This window comes from Eublepharis macularius, chromosome 5, assembly GCF_028583425.1.
Source record: "Eublepharis macularius isolate TG4126 chromosome 5, MPM_Emac_v1.0, whole genome shotgun sequence".
Lineage (NCBI taxonomy): Eukaryota > Metazoa > Chordata > Lepidosauria > Squamata > Eublepharidae > Eublepharis > Eublepharis macularius.
Window position 1 is genome coordinate 118,702,924 of NC_072794.1, and position 23,298 is coordinate 118,726,221.

Below are 23,298 nucleotides of genomic sequence, written 5' to 3' on the forward strand. Positions count from 1 at the left end.
ATGTTTTATCTGTTGCCATATTCTAGCCTTGTAGAAGTGCAGCAAATTAGAAAAAAATGTTAGGGACATGAATAATCATACTTCATTAAAAAAAAAAACTAGGAAGAAAAAAGAGATGTTCTCTGAAAATCCGTAAGATTTCCTAGGCAAGTATGGTTTTTCAAGAATTCAATGCAGATTAGATTAATTCAACTTCAGTTTTGACCCAGTATTTCAGGCTTCACCAGTTTTAGGTAGATGGGAACGATGATGTTGTACCATTCTTAGAACTGCGAGGAGGGTCAAGCAATTGATCCACTGAAGGGAAAAAAAATTACATAATCCAAACAGATGGAACACAGCACAGTTTAGAGAGAAAAATCTGACTAAGTCTCTGTTTCATAGCACCTCTTTGTGGATTTGGTACCAAGAGTTTTTTTTAGATTATTTATTTATGACATTTATTTAGTTGCTAGAGGAAGAAAGAGAACCTTCTAATGCAGAGAACACTTTTGGCAAATGGAAACACCCTCCAGGCCAACTGGAGGGCTGCTGCTAATTTGCACATTTGAGTTCCATGTAATAGACATCATTTACATATCATTTTCATAAGCATGGGAGATGCCAAGCTACAGCTGGTGAACAAGAAGCAGTAATTCCAAAATAAAGTTGTCATAGAATTGCTAATGTTAAGAACTTTGAGACGGTGCTTCCCAAAAGTTGAAGTGCTATTTCAGTAATAATAATTTGGAGCATCTATTTTTTTTTTGCTTGTCTCCTTGCTTTGCATTCAGAATTTTAGCACAAATTATAACTGTTTTTCAGCACATGATTTTCATTTCCCCCCCAAAAGGAAGATATAGTTGCTATAACAGATAAGCATTCTGGACATAGCAGAAAGTTCTAGAGGAGCCAGAAAAAGAGAAAATGCACAAGGTTTCCTTCCCTCCACAATATTGCACAATGCACATGAATAACGTCTTTTATAGAGAATAGGGATTGGCTTGAATAGCATAGCCATGCACACAAAAATAGCAAAACAATCAGACAGCGCTAAAATAAGGAATAATGAAGACATTCTGAATGCAACTGTACCTTAAAAAGAAGGGGCTCTGAGTTCTCATGCTAATCAATGTGGACCTAACAGATGAGTCAATCCAGCACTAATAGCTAATCTCTACTATTCCCATTGGATGCTCAGGTGTTGCCTACCACCCCTCCTCTCCATCCTGCTGTTGGGAACAAAACAGCCATGTCTTGTTGTTTGAGATGGGTTGCTTCCATCTCAGCATCTGACTGTTGGATGCTTTCATTCCCTATCGGTGGGGGAGGAGGGGAGAGAAGATGGGAGCTCATGGAAGGACACGCTGCATGAATTTCTTTGACCATCCCTCCCCATGATATGTTAAACAAGAGCAGTCATATTTAAGGGTAGGAATCATGAAAAGGGAAAATTCTACCCCCCCCCCCTTAATAACTTCTACTTCCTCACTGTGCTGCTTCTGTTTAATGCCCCGTTCTCCAGTTTTTCCCTAAATCCATCCACCGGAATCAGCTTGATTGCTGGGTTTCCTCCCAGGATTTTCTCCTCCATACCCACTGAATTGCCAGAGTTTTCTCCCTTTCAACCGGCCCTATAGCCATTCCCTCCCTTCTTAACCTGAGAAATCACCTGTTTTCCTCTGTTCTCCCAAATCCACCTAATTGCCAGCCCCCACAGTCTGCCAAATCACCCATGTCTCCTCATTCACAATCTGCCAACTTGTATGATTTTCTCCCCTTCCTCAACCTGATGAGCTTCCCAGCTTAACTATCTGTTACAACTATGTGTTGGGAATCCCCCAATCCAACTCACAACTTCACATATATGAGGGGCTCAGCTTTATAAAGTGCCCCGCTATTCAGTGTATTCCCAAGCACTGGAGAGAGGGCCTTCAGGACTCCCTTCTGCATGTTTTTTTCAGGCAGAAACAGCCATGGGGGGGCCTTTGCAGAAACAGCCGTGGGTTGGGGGTCTGGAGTCCTTCCTCCCCCCTCACAGCTGTACCAAGTGGCAGAGCACCTTGTAAAGCTGAGTTCCTGTATGCACATGTAGTCAGACATGTGGCACCCCCAACATGACTCATGTCCCTTGTAATCAAAACTTGACTATTGTAATGCATTATACATTGGTCTCCCATCTAAGTTAACCAGGAGGCTCCAAATGGTGCAAAATGCTGCAGCTTGATGATTATCAGGTGTGAGCAGGAGCTTGAACATCACTCCCATCCTACAGTCACTCCATTGGCTACTTATCAGTTACCGTGCTCAGTTCAAGGTATTCATTATTACATATAAAGCTCTTCACGGCCTTGGTCCAGAATACCTAAGGGACCCCCTCACTCCCTATGTCCCTCCACAGCAGCTTCTCTCATCTGAACAGGGTCTCTTACAGGTGCCAGCCTGTACATGAGTGAAACCAACTGTAGCCCATACATGGGCTTTCTCTGTGGTGGCCCCTACCTTATGGAACAGCCTACCTGAGGAGGTCAGGAGACCCCCCACGCTCCTGGCTTTCCAAAAATGATGTACAAAACCAAATTATTCAAAAAGGCTTTTTTCTCAGCTAGGAGGTCAATATTATAGGAAAGGTGTCCCATTTGTTTCGCTAATGAGTTAGGAACCATAGACTTCACCATTATGTTGCCTTACATATTATCTGTTGCTTTAAATATGAACTCCTATATACTACCTGTGTTTCATGTTGTTTAATGTAAGTCCTAGAATTGATTATGTTCTGTTTCAGCAATTCTTCAACTCCGTATTGGATCCTTGCTAATGCTATGTCTTTGTAAACTTGTATTCATTTACCCTATGACATTGTTTATGGAAATGTTCTTTACACTGTATGGAAATGCCTGCCCTTGTCCTTGCTACTGATTGTACTAATCTTACACTATGTAATCCGCCTTGAGTCTTAGTGAGAAAGGCGGAATATAAATGACACAAACAAACAAACAAAGTTTAGATAAGCCCCTTTCCCCAAACCATCCAATTGCTTGATTTCCCCACCCTTCCTCTTGACTGTGTCTTCTCTTCTCATTTTGTTACATTTTTGCACAGTATATGGGTTGCTAGGCTACCCAAGAAGGTGCCCTGACCTCTCGCATCTGCAATTGCACAGACGCTGCAATTTATTTTGGGATAGATTTAACCCCTAGTTTTTCTCTTAGGATTTATATTTTTCGCAAAACTGAGGATTACCCCAGGTTTGCAGAAGTATATATCCTTGCCTCAGGTGGACTTCTATTGTGAATTTTTTATCCATATAGGAGAACCATCCACTGCTATTTGATACATGGTATCATAACCAATGAATGCTAGATATCAGGAAGAGCAGATGCCACAAGAAGGTTCTGGTGACTTAGTCAGAAAGCCCTGAATAAAATGACCATATCTTGGGACTGGCATGGGCACTATATGAGGAGTATTGAAGCATATGTACAGGACCATGCAGAATAGGAAAAAGGCAGTTTCATTCAATTACCTTCTCTTTAAAACACCCACACACAAAACAGTGAGGTTCTAATTTCATTTCACAGCTCATGCTGCTATGCAAAAGTGTGGGTAACCCAATTGCTAGAAAGGTCAGCTCCATCTGTATTATATTCTCATAGAAAAGAGGTTGATTTCACCCTAAGCCAAAGGCTAACTTGGCATCACCATGCAAATATATTTAAATGAAATTTATCCAAAGCTACAATATTACATTTCCAGGAAAATAAAGAATAGTCCATCAGTTGTGACTGAGCACTTTGTTTGATTGAAAATTAGTTTCAACAGAATGAAAAGTGCTTAAGAGAGTAAAGGGGGGGGGATCATTCAGTGAGTTAGAAAATCACTGTAGTCCTCAGACCATGTCAAATGAAACATAAAACAAACAAACTAGCATAACTGAATCATTTGAAAATGCTTTTTACATGGTTTTGTGGCATTATGTTGATATTGAGCCACATATAAAGATGGTTATGGGGGAAAATCACTTTACTTCCTGTAGCAAATAATCTTATCGCACATCAAAGACAAATAGATTTAGTGAGTAATCATAAGTGTTTTAGGATACTGACTAAGCCCTCTACCAGTGTAATATCAAGATACATACACTCTAGTCAGAATGGAGCTTTCATCTGAGAAAAAAAGAGGCTTACTGCTGTGCAAGCATAGCTCAGATGATAGGGTGCAATGTGTGGGGCTACCTCTCTCTGGTCTCTTTTTATGCACATTTAGAACACTTTGGTGATGAGAACTATAGAGGAAGGGTATTGATTGGAGTAGCTATGGTTCTGTACCTGTGTGTCTGTCTGGCAAAAGAAATCATGGTTGCAGGAGGGCACTTGAACCCAGATCTACAGAACTCTTTTGACTGTTTGTCCCAGGGTTCCTGATGTTCAGGGCCGTATTATTCATAAGGCTGACTAGGCTGAAGCCTATGGGCCCTACAGGGACTAGGGCCCATCATTTTTTTTTTTGCTGAAGCACTGTTACCTGCGCCCTGGGGTTCCAGTGGTTAAAGGCACTTTACACTCTGTGCCATAGCGATACGTGTACATTAAAGATGGGCACAAAATGGAACACGAACCAAAAAGAACCACAAACCAGCCCAGTTTGTGGTTTTCAAACCAGTGGTTCGTGGAAGCTCCTTTCCACAAACTTCTGAACTGGTATGCTGGTTCGTTTCATTCATTTTAAAAAGCAATGCCTCTTTCTGTGCTGCTGCTAAGCAGCATGGAAAGGAGCATTTAAACCCCATGAACTATGAACCACGAACCAGTTTGCGAACTTGCCCCAGATGGGGAAGTTTGTGGTTTGTGAAAACGCACAAACCATGAACTGCACAATTTGTTTTTTTCACAGTTCGTGCCCACCCCTAGTATACATATATATTTATCCACATATATACTCTCATAAGTATCTATGAATAGAATTCTTCAGGAGACTCTCAAAATGGATATAGGGCTATGTACTGAGGTCTAGTAACTATCATACCAGAGTCTATCCCTTGTTACAAATAAAATCATAATAAAATTACAAAGGTAAGCAGCCACCTAAACAGTGGCTGCCTTGACTTTGGGGAATATTTGACCATGATCAACTAACATTTGACTGTGCAATTGATTGGCATGCCAACTTCAGTACCTATGTATTTCTTCCAATTTGATATTGCTACTTCACCCAAGCATCTTTTCAGCCAAATCTGCTAGTTTTTAAGGCATCACAAGATACTCTGTTCTTTTTGCTGCACTCAGCTAATGTGGCTTCCCCTATGGAATTTATTTCTTACAGGCACTCAGAATGCTGTGACACACACTTCTGGGATGGAGAAGCCCCAGGGATTAAAGCACAGAACAGGCTTCATACTCACCAAAACATTGGATATATATCTGTGACAAGTGTTTTTATTGGGCTATGCCTTTTGAGCTGCCGATGTTTTACAAACTCTGATATACATTTTTCATTTTTCACTATTCTAAGATAGCTTGCGATGAAATATATAAAAGTGGTTTGCTGATTTTAAACAAAACAAAACACCTACATCTGTTTGGAAGTATTTCCATGTTACATACATGTAAGCCTGTACTGGAAAAAGGGTTTGGGGCCTAGGACCTAGGCCTGAGTAATAGACTGCAGATACATAGGCCAGACTAATAGATAACTGAGCTGTACCTAGGGTTGTTTAATTTGCATGTTTAGCAAAGGCCCATGGGGCATGTATATAAAAAAGAGGTCACCATGACTATGAGGAGTGGTGTTATACAGGACTAGGCTAGCTGGAAATACTAAAGGGGAGAAGAGCTGTTGCTGCTGCTGCTGCTGCTGCTGCTTGGAAGGCAAAGCTTGTTTCCAAGCTTTGGAGCTAAGATCATCACAGAGCTGAAACTACTGGCTGGAAGAGCTGAACTCTTCTGCCTGGAAGAACTGCAGTAGCTGGGAAGAGCTGAAAAAGCAAGAGCAGGAATTGCTGGCAGCTGAACTCACTGACTGCTTGAGACCAGCACCCTAGCACAGAGCTGCCCCAGTTCATCTTGCTAGGAGAAAAGGGGAACTGCTCCTAGGGCAACAAGCAAGCCCCAGGATTCAGACAGCATCTTCACAAGAAGAGTACTGCTGTGGCAAGGCCTGCTAGATATTTGGGATGCTGTTCTAGGCAAAGACTCTAGCCAAATCTACAGAACTGTGTGCACACTTTACCAGGGGGTTGTGAGTAGGACTGTACTCTGGGGTCACTGTTTACTGATCCAGTATTAATAACTTTGGGAATGTTTTCATAGTTGTGTTTAAATAAATTGCATTTATATTTGAATTGGTAAACATATTGAACCTGGTCCTTGGGACTCTGGGGGTTACATACAATTCTGTCCAGAAAAAAATAGAATAGAATTCTTAGGAACACAGAACCACTGATGCAGAATTCGGTCCTCCCAGTTGTTGGCATGAGCTACTATGGCTGGGGGACACTCTTTACCTTCTCAGAGGATGGGAAGCAGTCAGCATTTTCCCAGGCATGTGGGAATTGCTGGAGGGGGTGGAGTTGGAGGCCTTAAAAGGCAACTCTGCCCCCTCGGTACTCAGTTGATGGTGGTGGTGCAGTAAGGTACTCCCTTCTGGCAGGTTAGAAGTTGGGGAAAGTGATTGGGCTAGTGAGCACCCTTGGCATATTCCCATTGGTGGGGAATTGGGGTATGTCAGGCATGGCTGACTGCTACATGGCTCAGGACAGACTGCCTAGTAGACAAGCTGGTACTTGTCCAGCATCACAGCCAGGTTGTTGGAGCTTTAAGGGCAGGGGGCACTTCACCTGGCTGGCCCAATCCCAACCATCTGTATGGATGGCTCACACCCAGGGCAGCGGGGCTCACCCAGACAGGTCAGGGTGGAGGTCCACGGGTGACCTCAGGGCTTGACTTGTACTGCTAGTTAGGCTCTTGACATGTTGACAGTAATGTTGTTGCAATTTAATAAAACAGCCCTTTAGTTCCCAATTCTTGTGTCTGTCTTTTTATTCCATCTGTGGGAGTCAAACATATGATGTTTTCAGCAAGACAGTACTGTAGCTGCTGAACCTCCCAATAACATCTTGAAAAAAATATATCTGGTCAGGAGAAAGCAGGGTAAGGAGGAGGGGAGGTAGTTCAGAACTGTGTGACAACTAGAGATTGCTCACTCATTTTATCCATTTTCCTTTACGCAAATTCCAGAGAGTAGCTCCAGTGTGAGGAATGTTGGCTGTAAGAACAATGCATATAATTTGGAGGAGAGTTGTTAGTTTGATGGAATCAGGCTATCTTTCTTCTCCTTCTCGTATCTGACTTAAGGAGAGAATGGCAGCTGTGCTGGGGCTTTGGTAGCCACAATTTTAGAGAGGACTTCTTCGGCAGAGGAGAAAACACAGCAGTAAGTCATCTCTCCTTCCCCACAGGCAAAAGACTGTTAACACTGAAGAGAAGCCTAAAGCCCTTCATAGGAGAAAAGTTCATCGATGAAAGCCAAAGATTCTAGCTTGAGGAGACACTCTCTATGATCAGTCATTTAAGAAGGAGGGAGAGATAAGAAAGGAGTGGATTTTTCTGTAGCCATGAATGAATGTGGAGCTGTATGACAGTTGAGCAGGATACGTTTATTCCTTGTGCCTGAAATCCTCCTGTACCTTTTAATTGTGTTTAACAGGCTATTGAAATTGTTCAGTGGTGTGGGAAAGACACTTTCCACATACTTCCCACTCCATTCTCCTGCATATGTGGAATCAGGTCCCACTCTCAGACACAAAGGGCATATAACTCTCTGCCACATAAGCTACATGTGAGATTCTGTCAGAGTTCTCCCTTTATGCACATCAGGCACATAGGAGTCAAAAATTTTGTTTAAATTTATCCAGGGCTACATTATCACATTTCCAGGGAATAAAGGATAGCCTGGAAGGTGTTTACTGTTTCATTAATTGAAAATTCATTTTGAGAATACAAGTGCTTAGTGAGTAAAAAGGGGCTTATTTAGAGAATCAGAAATCAGGCAAGTTGCAGGGAAAAGCTGATCTACATAGAGGAGAATTCTGATGGGATCTCATTGTAACCCCAGCCGGGAGGAAGAGACAGACACAGGCTTGGAATAAAGGGCCGTTTATTAAATGACCATAACATAATGCACGGCAAGAGCTAACTAAGTGGTACAGGTCAAGCCCTGGGGTCATACCACTGACCACCGCCTTGCCTGTCTGGGCGAGCCCCCGTGCCCCGGGTATAGGCCATCTCCTGAATGGCTGGAACCCAGCAGCCAGGCCTAGGATCCCCCCTCAAGCACCCTTTACGCCCCAGCCGTCTAGCATGAGGTTAGGCCTTGCTCCTGGGGATCCCCTCAGGCGCCTGCCCTCCTAGCAAGGAGCCGTCAAAAGCATCCCGCCGTCCTGGCAGACCCTGCACCCCACGCATGGGGAAATGCCAGAGGGGCTCACCGGCCCTCACCCTATTCCCAAAATCTCCTGCCAGCTACAACTGAACAGCACAACCCAACAATAACTCTAACACTGCCTTTAGTGCAAGGTAGGCGAAAAAAAACCCTTCCCAAACGCCAATCGGGGAAAAGAGGGAAAAATTCCTACCTACAGCAGCCAGCTAGTCCTGCACTAAAACAGGGTGAGGTGGGTGGGCCGAGCGATCGAAGTGACTAACGCTGGGTAAGGGCGGAGCAGCCAGTAAACGGCTCAAGGCTCCACCCACCAGCAAAGCCCCGGATGCCCGGGAAGGGAGACTGTCTCCTTTCTACCGGGCGGGGCTCCAAAGGACGGCTCCCAGCGTGAGCGGCATTCTGCCGCGCTGGGAGAGCCGCATTGTAACCCCAGCCAGAAGGAAGAGACAGACACAGGCTTGGAATAAAGGGCCGTTTATTAAATGACCATAACATAATGCACGGCAAGAGCTAACTAAGCGGTACAGGTCAAGCTCTGGGGTCATACCACTGACCACCGCCTTGCCTGTCTGGGCGAGCCCCCCCTGCCCCGGGTATAGGCCATCTCCTGAATGGCTGGAACCCGGCAGCCAGGCCTAGGATCCCCCCTCAAGCACCCTTTACTCCCCAGCCGTCTAGCATGAGGTTAGGCCTTGCTCCTGGGGATCCCCTCAGGCGCCTGCCCTCCTAGCAAGGAGCCGTCAAAAGCATCCCGCCGTCCTGGCAGACCCTGCACCCCATGCATGGGGAAATGCCAGACGGGCTCACCGGCCCGCACCCTATTCCCAAAATCTCCTGCCACCGCAAGGGTCAAGCCTCTGCTTAGACCCTCGCGCCCCACAGGTGGCCTAGAGCCACCTGAAGCCCTTGCCGCAGGTCATCTAGGAAAATATCATTGCCCTCAGGTGCCAGGTGGACACCATCACCTCTGTAGAGGTGGGCAAATTCGGCCCTAATCTTGGGGTGTGGCAAATAAATACCCAAGCCTTGCCCCAAAGACCTCTTAATGGCGTGGTTAGCCTTGCGTCAGGCCCTATCTATTGCCCTGGTGTCAAAGGCCTCCCGCCAAACCCTTTGCTGTAGCATCTCCGACCATACTATAAGCACACCCGGCCATCGGCTGCTTATGTATTCAAGGTCCTCAGCTACCTGTGCCGACAGGGCCTTGCCCTGCACCAGCCCAAGGTCATTACCACCCAGGTGAATGACCACAATGTGTGGGGGAGGACCTTTCCATCCCCTAAACAGGAGAGGCAGCAGGCCAGGCCATCTAAGACCACGCCTGCCCTGCCACTCCACGGTGGCCACAGCGCTCAGGCCCAGCTGGGATCCAAAGTGTGTTCTCTTGGCTTGGCTGGCCGCCCAGAACACCATGCTGTGGCCACAAATCAGGATTCTCTTCCTCTCCTGGCCCGACACGGCACCTGAGGAAAGAACAAGTAGTTTGCCATTTAAAACTGAGGCAGGGGGCGAACATAGGACTGAAATGCCCTTGACCACCACCTGCCCACTCTTTGAATCGCCTGCTGAGGGTATCCCAAAGCAGCTGCTGTCGAGGCCGCCCCAATCCGGAAGGAGTGGGTTCCGAATTTGACCCCCGACAAGCCTAATTTCTTAAGAGCCCTCTCAGTCACTGCCCAAAATTGATATTTAGTCAAAGGGGCATGATCTTTGTGGTGGAATAAGACCCCTTGGGCCTCCCCATGAAGTGTGACATATTCCTTAAGGGCCTTAACAGGGCACAGCTCCTGCTCAGCGCAGGGGCCCAAAAGCAAGGTGGTCCCCTGCTGCCGCTGGTCTGTTTTGGACCTTCTGATCCCAATGGAAACTTTGTCTCCGACAAATTTAATGTCCTGGGCCTCCAAGGCCCTTCCAGACGCGTCTGCACGCGATGAGGCCGCCAGCTCACTTACTCGCAGGGCCCCAAAAAATGCCGTTAAGGCAGCCGCGTGGAACAGGTTCCGCTCAAAAACGGATGAACAGACTTCCGCCCACACTGACCCCAACCCCTTTAGCACAGATGGGGAGATGGGCTGCCTCGGGTCACTTGGAGTTTTTATTTCCCTGGCCCAGCCTTCCAGCATTTTTCGAATCCTGAAAACACTTGTGAATTCAGGCAGGCCACGTGCTTTGCTGGCAAAGGCCAATGCGGCCAGCTGACCCCTGATAGACTTGACAGCAATTCCCCGCCTCCGTTGCACTACACAAAAGTGCATCAAGTGCTCAGGCGGGATGGGCCACGACTGCTGAAGCCCCACTGATGCCCTGAACTGGAACAGCTGCCCTACCGCACGGTCGTAGGCCCGGCAAGTACTGGGGGCAATGGACAGCTGGATCGCCCTATCTACTTCCTCCATCCAAGCTCCCACAGCTCCTGGGGCATCCGTGCTGGCTGCCTGTCAGCCCAGGGGGGAAGCTGCCAGAATCGTTCCATCTGTTGGCGAGACAAAGCATCTGCCACACCATTGTTAACACCTGGAACGTGTCTGGCCCTAAACAAAATGTTCATCTGTAAACATTTCAATGTGAAGGCTCTTACCAGCCTCATCACCCTGGGGGATCTAGATGCCATGGTGTTAACCACGTGCACTACCGCCAAATTGTCACACCAAAAGTGGACAGCCTGGTTCGCCAATTGTGATCCCCAAAGCCACACGGCCACCAACAAGGGAAAGAACTCCAAAAACGTAAGGTCTTTGGACAATCCCTGGGCAACCCAATCTGCGAGCCATTGGTCAGCACACCAATGCCCCCTGAAAAAGACTCCAAAGCCTGTGGACCCGGAGGCATCAGAGGTGACCTGGAGTTCTGCTTCTAACAGCAGATCCTCCCTCCAGAAGGTCACCCCATTAAAGGTGGTAAGGAATTCCTTCCACACTAATAAATCTTCCCGCATCCCCTTGTTAATTCGCAAGCGATGATGGGGCAACTGCAAGGTCCCCATAGCATCGCACAGCTGCCTGAGGAAAGCCCTCCCAGGCGCAACTGCCTTACAGGCAAAGTTTAAATGGCCAACTAATTGTTGCAACTCCAGGAGGGACACCTTGTCCCCACCCAAGCAGTCCTCCAACCTGGCTCTAAGGTCAACCACCTTCTCCAGTGGCAACCTCAATGTCTGGTGAACCGTGTCTAGTTCAATACCCAAAAACGTCAGGACCACAGCTGGCCCCTCCGTCTTCTCATGGGCCAAAGGAACCCCCAGTTCCTCAGCTAGCTCCATGAACCCCGTCAGCAGCCTGGCACACTGCCCCGTGCCAGCGGGCCCAGACACCATAAAATCATCTAAATAATGAACGGTGTCTGGGCAGGCACAGCGGCGACGCAACTCCCATTCCAAAAAGGAACTGAAGTGCTCAAAAGCAGAGCAAGATATGGAACATCCCATAGGAAGGGCCCTGTCCATATAAAACTTGCCCTCAAATGCAAAACCCAGAAGATCAAAGTCTTCTGGGAGAACAGGGAGCAGGCGAAAGGCAGACTTGATATCGCACTTCGCCATCTCAGCTCCCACCCCGCACCGCCGCACAACCTTGACCTCTTGGTCAAAGGAAGTGTAGTGCACCGTGCAGAGTTCATCAGGGATGCCATCATTAACCGACCCTCCTTTGGGGAAAGACAGGTGGTGAATGAGGCGGAACTCTCCTGGGGCCTTTTTTGGCACCACCCCTAAAGGAGAGACACGCAGGGATGGGACCAGAGGGGCATCAAAGGGGCCTAAGACCCTGCCCTCCGCACACTCTTTTAAAATCTTAAGGCGGACAACATCTTCCATGCCAGCCACTGACCTAAGGTTGGCTGCCATGAAAGGCGTCCTGGGACCCTGGAACGGGATCCTAAAGCCGAACTCAAAACCTAAACGTAAATACTCTGCGTCCACGCGCCGTGGGTATGCTTGAAGCAACCGCTCAAGTACCCTCAGCCTTACTGGACTGGGCCCCTTTACCAGGCCCTTGCTGGCCCCCACCGCCCCCAAAACGTCTTCCACCTTGTCCTCCCTTACGCCCTCTGGGACAGGCGGAATGTGCATGGGGTCCTGCACAGGTAGGGCACTCGTGCCTGAATTTGCATGCCCTTCTCTGGCCCCCACCATGCCCCCTTTTGCCCGCTCGAGCGCCAACAGGCGCTCCATAAGTTCCTGCCGACTCGGTCCCTCCTCTTCGTCGGAAGAAGACAGAGTTGGAGGTGGATTCCTAGGCGCTGGCCTTTTAACCGGCTGCTTGCCTTTAGGCAGACCCCCTCCCTTCTTGGGTGGCATAATGGATCTCAAGGTTAAAAACCTTGCCCACAATCCAGTTACACCACTTGGTGGCGTCGTACGTAAACCTCTCTCTCTCTCTCTTTTTTTTAAATATATAACCCACCACCAGATGGCGCCAAAGCCCCAGACGAGGCACAAAATGGCTGCAAGGCAGGCAAAAACTTTAAAATGGCTGCTCAGTCCCGGGGACAGGCTCCCTACACCGCCCCCCACCATTCAGGGAGAATTTATAGGTAGAATAAAATTCTCAACAGGGGGCTAACAAGGGGCTATGGGCAACCGGAGGTGTGTGTGTGTTCTTGCTTGCCACTTGCTGCCCCTTACCAAGGTGGCAGCGAAGAGGCGCATTGGCGCGCCACCGAAAACGCGGCCCCCAAAGCGACCGCTTTGGTCCCCAAGCGGCCGCTTAACAACGGAAGCGCCGCAACCACGGGGGCCGATTCAATGAAATGCAGCACTCAACGGCTGCTTCAACAAAGGCGAAGCAAGGGCAGCCCGCCAAGCGACCCCTACGTCCGGCCGCCTCAGCCGTCGCCGCTCCGCCGCAGCGGCGAACGGCCTGACCGCCCTGCTCAGGCAGAGGCCAAAAGCGCTGCCCCCAGCGCTCGGGGGAGGCCCGAAAATGGCCTCTGCCTACTTCCTCCTCATCCTCAGCGGCAGCTCCAGCGGCCGCGGACAAGGCCGACGCTCTCCCTTCGACGCTCGGGAGAGGCTGAAGAGAAAAGCTCCCACCTCTCCGAGCGATCGAAGTGACTAACGCTGGGTAAGGGCGGAGCAGCCAGTAAACGGCTCAAGGCTCCACCCCCCAGCAAAGCCCCGGATGCCCGGGAAGGGAGACTGTCTCCTTTCCACCGGGTGGGGCTCCAAAGGACGGCTCCCAGCGTGAGCGGCATTCTGCCGCGCTGGGAGAGCCACATTCTCTATTGCTATTTACACTGGGGAATGAAAAACAGTTTTTTGGCTTTGACTGGGTCCTGGCCTATATAAACACAATGACGTGGTGAAATGGATTCAACCATTTCTGGAAACACAACTTTTGAATCCTCCCTCATAACCTGATGATCTTAGTAAACTAGGATATTTCAGATAAATGCTCTAATATAGTCCTTTATCTGTAGTGCAGCTTTTTAAAAATTAACAAAGAATTTTTTCACATGAAGGAATGTTTTGAAACAGGAACCACCACCTGTGCTCTGAGGTGGAACAATCCATTCTTCCATATCAGCATTATGCCCACTTCATTTTGCTGCTTGTAGACCAGGCATGTAAGCGAACACATGAAGCTACTTTATACTGAATCAGACCATTTGTTTATCGTCAGTATTGTTGACTCTGCCTGGGAGTAGCTCTCCAGGGTCTCAGAGCCGAGCTATAAGTGACGCCTGACCGAGGTTGGACACTTGTTAGCTTCCCTCAAGTTTTGATGGGAAATGTAGGCGTCCTGGTTTTACAGCTTGGCTCTCCATTACAGCTGCAAGATCAGGATGCCTACATTTCCCATCAAAACTTTAGGGAGCTGACAAGTGTCCTACCTGTGTCAGGCGTCACTTGTAGCTTGGCTCTCAGACAGAGGTTTTCACATCACCTGTTACCTGATCTTCTAAACTGGAGATGCCAGAAATTGAACCCATGACCTTCGGCATGCAAAGCTGATACTCTACCACTGAGCCACAGCTCCTCCTTAAGCAGCTGAGCATGAAAAGAGAAATCTCTGCTGCTGTTCATACTTGAAAGGAGAAAACCCTTTGTCTCTCAGCTCTTGTAAGGATGGGCCATTTTGTGTAATTAATTCTACTATTTCTGTATATTTACTTAAAACATTTATGGGCTGTATTTCCCAAAAAAATAGGTTTTAAAAGGCACTAAACAACAAATATTACAACATTTAAAATATTAAAACAACATTTAAATGTATATATAAATAGAGTAAAATGCAATATAAACAAATCCACACAAAGCAGGGAGGAGGACAATAAGCCTTTTCTTAATTCATAATATAGTTCCTGTTAAAAATGAATGGCCAACCAAACATCAACTGACTGGAATGCTCTCCGACCTGCCTGAGAACCCAATGTTCTGGCTTTGTTTCACAGCACTCCCATTTCTAGCAACATATTCTTGCCACTGAACTAGGGTAATTTTGAGCCACTGACCTTGCTATGAAAGGCTCCATATCTCATAAATTACCAATCCCCAAGAGCTATCTAGTAATAAGGAAAATGCTGAGGATAAAGAACATCTAAGATAAACAATAGGCCATAAATAAGTAATAAAAATGACATACAGAATAGATTAGGTAAAGACATAAAGTAAACTCTGTGGGAAGGTTAATTGTTGTTCTCTTCCCCTTCGCCCAGAGGCACTGAAAATAAACAAGAGGAGAGACATAAGCAGAAGCATCCTGGGCTCAGTCCAGCTGCCAGCCAAGACAATAGAAAGGCTTCTGTTTAGTGCAACAAGCGGTGTCTAAAGTATTCAAAATGTTCTGATTTGGACATCCATTCACTGGGCCGTTATAGAAACGCATCTAACTCTCCACTTCTCATGTAACATCTCAAGAGATAAGCCTTTTTCTCAATCTACCCACATCCAGGGAAACTGGGCAGTTGCCACATTAATGTTTGGTTAAGTGACTGCATTTCAGGGCCAAGCTACACATGACGAATGACACTTGAACGGCAAGTGGATTGAGTGGAGGGCAAGTGGACAGGGAGAAATACACTTGCCGTTCAAGTGTCATTCGTCATGTGTAGCTTGGCCCACAGGTGATCTGAAAACTCATGTCTCAGTAGGGCTGCCAGCCTCTAGGTAGTGGCTGGAGATCCCCCGGAATTACAACTGGTCTCCAGGCCACAGAGATCAGTTCACCTGGAGAAAATGGCTACTTTGGGAGGTGGACTCTATGGAATTATGCCATGCCAAGCTCCTTTCCCTGCCCCAACCCCCTTTTTCCAGGTTTCTCCAGGTTTCATCCCCCAGATCTCCAGGAATTTCCCAACTTGGAGCTGGCAACCCTATGTCTCAAATCTAGTTCCTGTTAAGAAGTTTTTTATTAACAAGTTTTTCCAGATTAATAAATACAGCAAAGAGAAAAAGAAAAACATAACCAAAAAGAAATTAGGAAGAGGTATAATTTTTCGGTGAAAAGATATATAAATATTGCATATTATAACCTAACTTCAAATTTACCTTTAACTTTATCTTTATAGCTTAACTCCAAATTAATTTTAAGTGACTACATCTCCATTCTCTCTCAAACATGTTTCTTCACCTTTTAGTTCTCAAATGCACTAGCCATCATTTCTCTCTGTTTCCCACAAAAAGTCAATAAGGGGCTTCCAAGTAACACTATATTTATCCAGAGACTTTTCCCTAATCAGAGATGTAAGTTTAGCCAGCTCAACTTACTCCATCATCTTCTCCAGTCATTTATTTATTGTAGGTAATATTGTAGATTTCCATTTTTGAGCATATAACATTCTTACTGATGTCATATACAAAAAAAAGTGTACCAGTAGTTTCTGACTGTTTATCCATTAGCCCCACCAACAAAGCCTCTGGTTTCATTTGTATATTAGATCTTTAGATCTTCTGGATAATTGCATATATTTGTATCTAAAAGTTTTTGGCTTTGTTGCATGTCCACCATAGATGATAAAATGTCCCCTCCTGCTGCTCACACTTCCAGCATTTATTAGACACATTCTTACACATTTTTGATAATTTCTTGGGTGACATATAACATCTGTATATCATTTTATAAAAGTTTTCTTTAAAACCTGAGCTTAGTGTAAATTTAACTCCGTTGAGCCACATATTTTCCCATTGTTCAAATTGTATATTATATCCAAAGTTCTTTGCCCATTTTATTATACATACTTTAATCTTTCATCTTCTATTTCCAGTCTCAACAAAAGTTTATACATTTTAGCTGTAACATGTTCATCATTCATACATAACTCAGTTTCAAATACTGACATAGATTGATCAAATTCATACATCTTTTTATCAACCTTAAATCTTTCTGTTAGTTGTGCATAAAAGTACCATTGACAAATATATCCTTGTGTATTCAAAGCTTCTCTTGACATCATTTTACATTCACCTTGTAAAAAATTCAATATATCTTGACACCATAACCACTTACGCTTGAATATCATTTCTCTTCTAAAAAAGGCGTCCTGTGGTGAAATCTAGAATGGTGTTTTTGGGCACAACCTAAATGTATATTTATTCCATATTCTGAAAATGGCATGCCTAATATAATGATTTTTAAAATTCACATTAACTTTAACTTTGTCATACCACAAATAGTCATGCTATCTAAATCTTAGAGCTTGACCCTCCAGCTTCAATAGCCTTTTATTTCTCAAAGTTAACCATTCCTTCAACCATACCAAACAGCAAGCATCAAAATATACTTTCAGATCAGGTAGACCTAAAGCCCCTCTTTCCTTTGCATCTTGTAGTATTTTATATTTAACACGTGGTTTCTTCCCTTGCCACACAAATTTAGACATATCTTTCTGCCATTGTTTAAGTGCTGTATCAAAGGTCAATATTGGTATTTTCTGAAACAAAAATAGCATTCTAAGTAAAACATTCATCTTAATTACATTCTCCCCAGCAAAGACAATTGTAATTTTCCCCATCTTAATAAGTCTTTTTTATTTCTTTCCATGTCTTATTAAAATTATTGTGAAACAACATGCAATTTATACTTGACAATGTAATACCAAAGTCTCAGATCTAGTTCCTGATCAAATCTGTTGCACTCCAAGGTGGACACTGGAGATTACAGAAGCTTGGACCCCTGAAAGCTAAAGAAGTAACAAGAGGGATAAAAACAGCTGCCAAAATATGCCAAAACAATTTATGCAAGAAAAGGATTATTTTTTAATCTCAAAGTTGAATGATACATGTTAAGGAGAAATTGCCTTTATGAATAATAGTTGCATCTGCTTGGACCCTCCAAGCATGTAGCACAAAACCTTCAAAAGTTAAGAGAGTGTGTCTAATCAAATTCCTTTAAAAACGGCAATGGACTGAAAACAGCTAAGATGAGCTGTACTGGCTAACATCTTGCATTGACACCAAACAATATTGTTGATCCAGGCTGCTTTTGCTACTCTTCTCTCAAAGGAGCTTGGAGAAGAAAGGAACAGAATAATAGAGAATGTTATATGCACTTACTTGAACTCTTGGATAAGATGAACAGCATCTGCAGAAGAAAACTACTTACGAAAACATCCTGGATAGGAATGTTTAAAATGAGTATTTCAAATCTTAGGGGCTCAAATATTTGCATGCAAAATGTACCCAACATTCATGTTTGAGAAGGAAAGTAGGTAAAAAACCAATAGGAATTCCTCAGTAGAATCTGTTCCCTTCATGAGGAAACAGAGAATCCACAGAAAATCAGGTTGGCCCTTTGTGGTTCAGGGAATCCTATCCATAGAAATTATGAGGAATGCTTGATTTGGTTTAGAGACTTTGCTTATGCATTGAGTTTCAGTATATTAGCTTCCAGTCTCTAATTATCCAATTTCTCCCAAAGAGTGATCAGATTCTTATCAACTTGGATAAAAGATAAAGGCTTTGGTGTATGTTGGGTGTATGTAATATTCCCAATCAGAACATACAGTTTTACTTAACCAAGATATTTGCTTCATTATTTAGCCCAACAAACATAAAACATAAAACTGCAGTCTGAAATAAAAAGTAAAATGGTATTTTGTGCTATTCAATAGAGTGATATTTACCTATGATAAAATAATAAGCAGGTAGTTTACAGCTTTTTTTATTGGTGAGCCATAGCAAATGGAACAGGTTCCTAAATTAGGGATCGAAGTCACACTTATTTGTGGAATAGCAAAGAGTCTGGTAGCACCTTTAAGACTAACCAACTTTATTATAGAATAAGCTTTGCAGAGCGACAGCTCTCTTCATCACATGCATCTGACAAAGATTGCTGTGGCTCTCAAAAGCTTATGCTACAATAAAGCTGGTTAGTCTTAAAGGTGCTACTGGACTCTGCTATTTTGCTATTGCAGACTAACATGGCTAACTCCTCTGAATATATTTGTGGAAGAGACACATAATATAGTCCATTGAGCTTAGTTTCCACTAACTCAAAAGTTAGAGAACACTTACAAAAGTCATGACTATATTTATAAGAAAATGTAGCTGTGAGATAGCCTTAGGCGTAACATGAGCCAACAAAGTAGAATTACAGATCAAGTCAGGTTCAGGCTTATGATCAGCAGGGTGATCTTATTATCAGGAAACAGCAACCAAGAGCAGTATGTGAAGCCTGACCCATGAAAAATGGAGGCAAGCCTGGCCAATGCGGACAATGCCTTAACAGAGAAATATGTTTATCTCATACAGCTCAATGTTGTATGTTCCTAACTCTACCTGGTGAATGTGTTATGTATCACAGGAATGACTGAAGGCGCCATTCAGGACACAGCAAGGACCAGATCTGGATGCTGTCATTACTATAAATGGCCACGAACAGCAATACGGACTAAAAAAACCCACGAACAGCCCACTCTGCTGTTTACGAACAAGCTGTTCATGAGGCCCCATTCTAAACAAACAGGTGGTCATTGCAAGCCTTGTTTGTTGCCGTCCGTTTGTGTTCGTCAAGCCAGACAGTCTGGAACCTGCAATCAATTCCCATGGCAACTCAGGCAGGAATTGTCTGAACTTCTGCTGTTGCCCTGGAAACCCCAATCTAAGCCCAATTTAGCTTGATAGGCAGGTCTTCCTTCCAAGTGTGGACTGGAGCTCCAAATTTGTTACAAGAGGAAAAGACCAGGGGGGAGGGGGGCTCCCAGCTCTGGCTTCCAGGTAGAGACATCTGCTGTTAGAGAGACTGGATGAGTGCATTGGAGGTTGAATTTTCTTTGTGTGTGGTGGGATAGGGATCTACCCCTTCAGGTTCCAGGGCTGCTGCCAGGCTCTGGGGCCAAGCTATTATTTATTATTAGTAAATTTCCTGCTGCCTGGTCAGGTCAGGTTTCTGGGAGTGGTGCAGTAGGGATCTTGACTTGGATGATGGCTGGAGGAGAGCCTGCTGGCCCCCACAAACAACGAACAACAATCCTGTTCGTGACAGGATCATGCTCGTCAGTGTTCATTGTTTGTGGATGGCAACGGACAACAAACACCATGTTCAGGGTTTTTTTCTGTTCGCGCTCATGTCTAGTCATGACTACTGTGTGTCCGCTTCAGTGTTCTACCCAGCAGATCAGTTATCCTCCAAATGTCACAAACTTACCTGTTTTCAAAATGATTAAATAATAACAAAATACTGCAGAAGTGGTTTTTTTATTGAAATGACCTAGAATGCTGTACAACTGTGAGGTATTGAGCATTGAGTGGAATGAGTTGCACCATTATACTTAGTGTTAATAAAATGCTCTTGATACCAGCCAGGTACCATATAACTTGGTTTGCTGAGCATTTAACTAATTCATTTCTGATCTTTCGGTAATTGTTGCATGACAGGTGGCACTAGGGTATTAAAGTGCTGCCAGAACATGAGTGTGTAGGGGAGCACACAGAAGATTCATGTTCCTTGTTGGCTAGATGCAGGAAATAAAAAATTAATGCACATAAATATTGATCGGTGCAGACATGGAAATCAATTGGTATACTTCCTTGCTAAATGGAATCAGAATAATGTTCTATAGTTGCTCAGGAGTGAGTGTGTAACTATGAGACAGGGAAGATTCAAAATAAACTCTAAAGGGACAAGCATAGGAGGTTTTACCAAGCTTTGTTGAGGGTTGAATCCATATTTTGAAAGAAACTTTGCCATAAAAATTGTCTAGGTGATCAAGTACTGAAAAAGACTGGTGGAGTTCCCTTTTTTGTGACTAAAAAGTATTCATTTTCTGTCCATGTTATATTCTTTTTTTCAGAAGCCATGTTTGACAGCAAAACTATGATCTAATACCAACAAAACACACTGAAAAGGGAGACGTTTATAACATTTCAATTCAGGCTTGACTTTCACTGGAACTAACCTTTTAACATTTTCCTGTAAGGGCCAGCTTACTTACTTCTAGAGATGCAAGGTTTAGGTTTTTCTTTTTAATTATTCAGTGTTTATTTAGAAAAAAAAATATGCCACCTCTCCAGAGAACCTGCTTGAGACAGCTTTTTCATTTCTTGATCTAAACTGAATTAGTGCAATCCATGTACTCATGTAACCACTTCAGCAAACTGGATGACATCATCAGTCAAATGTATCCAGGGTTTGGCCTGATGATCTCTCATCGATGAAAATGCCACAGTGGTTGGGGGTCATAACCCTGGCAAGACCCTGAGTATTCTGGACCCACTGATTCCCAAGAGCTGTCAGATGACCAACAGGCAGCTGTGGCTGCTGGGCCAGAAGTCCAGATGGCCCATGAGCAGAAGCCAAGCCAGGGTCAGAGGCTGGCACTAGAACTCTTCTGTGCTCTGCATTTAAGGCTAGTCTGGGTTCTTCAAGTGGTACTTGGGGTTGAAAACACAAGGCTTATACCTGACAGATCAATTAATCTCACAAGACTGTCTTCTCAGGACTCAGCTGAAGTAGGCTGGAAGTTAATTGGACTCAGCTACATTGGTAGCAACTGCTGGAGTTCTTCAGGTGGTGTTGCACATTGGCCAGGATCCTGCAAGAATGTACTACTCTCTCAGCACTCTCCTGTGGAACTACAGAGAAGCTGCATGCAGCCAATATGGTTCTTCACCTCCTTTGTGCCACCTCAAACTTTATTTATTTTTGCCCTTTTCCTGATCTTAGTTTTCTACCCTTACTCTTGCATGCATGTGTGTGACTTTTGGCGACTTTTAGCAGCTCTGAATGTTTTGGTCTCTCTGTGTGTATGTATATCTCTCATATCATTCTCAAAGTATCCAATGCTACCTTCCTTCTCCTGATGCCCATGATGCTCAGTTTTCTTTCTTAATGTGCACCACCAAATTTGGAAACTCATCAACCAGGATAGAAAGACCTCTCTTCAGGACAGGTTGTATGATTTCCTTAGGTACTCACACTTAAACATTAAAACTATGTTGCCTAATAGTAATCTAGGCTCATTTATTTGGTGCATATAGAAAACTACATTTTGTATCTTATGGAGTATGTGCAGGTCAACATTCCTCTCTTTGCTTATATTTTTGGAATATTTTTTCTTAATCTTTGCCTTAGTGACTGTTCCTTTGATGTTGTATGTAATTTTAACCAAGCCTCATGTTAGATCGTAAGAGGCTGAGATTGGCATTTACATTTGCCTAGGGAATGGGAAATTGTATTCCTGGTTGGTTTTGTTATATCTAGTGTTTGTTGTGGTATGGAATTTAATTATACTTTTGTTATCAATCCTGTATCTGTCTACCTTGAGTTAGTAAAAATCTTTATAACAGAAACTCATGAGTTGTCTAAATGGTTCTTTGGAAGTTGGTAAGGTAATGTTCATTCCCCACATTAGCAAGTTGTAATGGAGGAGAGTTATAAGATCTTTCTCTCCCTAGTAAGTAGTATACAGAGAGAAAGTTCCCCTTGCAAATGTTCACCCAATGGTGTTTTGGTTTGCACTTGGACATGCTCAGAGAGATGCCTCTAGAGGCCAGGGACAAATTTGAGTAGCCATTCAAGTAACATGCTGGATCCTCCTGTCAGGCCCGGCCTCCCCTGCTCCACCTGCTTGACGCACCACTGTGTTGGATACTGCCCCCCCTTTCACCTCCCAGAAGGGGTGGCAGTCTCCCTTTGCCTCAGAGTTGGGTAGGGGAGGAGGTCGCACCACCTTGTTCCTCCTCCTACCCGACTGTACATACCTCTCCACTCCTCATCCCTGGCTTCCCTGGGAGACTGCCCTTTATTCCCCCTGGTGCTTCCTCCCTCCCACTTCCTTCACCAATCACCTGTTGTACAGCTGCTGGGGCTTCCCCACCACCAATCACCCGTCTGCCTGGTGGCTGTGTGCATACCTTCCCTTGGTGATGGGTTCTGCCAGGCCCGTAACTCGCCCCTGTTTCAGCGGGCCCTTTCCTCTTCTGTGCATCCGCTCCTGGCTTTGACATCTATCCACCCTGGCCAATGTCCTCTGCCTCCTCCACAGCTCCCCAGCAGCAGCCCGGGCGCACTTGCCCTGCCCCAGCTGATCTGGGGCACACTCCCTTCCCAGGCACCCAGCTCCGGGGGGCCATCCCCAGCTGTGTTGGCTGGGTTCCAGGGATGGCCTCTGTCTCATTGGGCAAGAAGTAGACTGGTCTTGCCACCCTGGTCTCCTTTGCCTCTCCGCCTCCATTTCTCTGGCCTCCCCAGCTGATGCCTGCTGCGTCCCCAGCCTTTCTGCTGCCAGATGCGGAGGCTCCTGCCCCATTCCTGGCACCACTCCAGCTGATTGGCGACCTGTCAGCTTGCGCCTCACTGCCTGCTTCACCTGCTGCACTCTGGCTGGGTGCTCCTTCCTCAGCGCCTCCACTGGACCAGGTTCGGAGGTTGGTGGGGCCTTGGGGGAAGGCAGCAGCCCTGGCAAGTCTGGCGTGGGTTTCCCTGGCAGACACCTTCCTGGTCC